Below are 792 nucleotides of genomic sequence, written 5' to 3'. Positions count from 1 at the left end.
TATATATATATAAATTTTTAAATTGCAAATAATTTTGTATGCTTCTAATTATTGACATAACCGATTAACCAAACCGAAAAAATCCAAACCAAAAAGAGAAAAACCAAACCAAATCGAATTTATTTTGGTTTGGATTGGGTTACACTTCTTCAAAACTAAAAATCAAAAATCCAAATCGAATAGTATAAAACCGAATCGAAAAGCCAAATGCATACCCTACTCGTATGTCTAGTATCTTAAGCTAAGGGGCAAGTGTCATGCTTAGGTTGTTGACCCTAATCTTCATAATTAAATGTTTATCTAATTATATATGCATTTGTAAAGAAAACAAAGCTTTTTGAATGTTAACTTCAAATACTATTTCAACTACAACTAAAATAGTATGCCAACATTTGTACTTTCAATTTGTACGATTGAAACTAAATAATGATAACTTTGAAAATTGAAATGAATTAGTTGGTGATTAATTAGCCGTAAACCTTCCCAACCCTACAATTAGTCAAAATCATCCAATTGATTTATTTCTCTCATTTTATCGTCAAAGCTATCAAAATTAATTTGCGTCTTTCAGTTATTCTTAAATGTAAAATACTCATGCCGTCCCTAATTACTTGTCCACTTTTAAATTGACACACCTATAAAGAAAATAATAATTGACATAGTGAATTTACTATTTTACCTATTAATTATGAATTGGGTGAATTAAAAACTTAAGATTTTCGAGAAGTTCTATATTTTTCAAAGTAATTAATTGATGGTATATATAATGGGTAAAAAAATTATTTTTTCTTG

This window comes from Solanum pennellii, chromosome 9 (genome assembly GCF_001406875.1).
Source record: "Solanum pennellii chromosome 9, SPENNV200".
NCBI classification, from domain to species: domain Eukaryota; kingdom Viridiplantae; phylum Streptophyta; class Magnoliopsida; order Solanales; family Solanaceae; genus Solanum; species Solanum pennellii.
Note: the sequence above shows the minus strand (reverse complement) of the source record.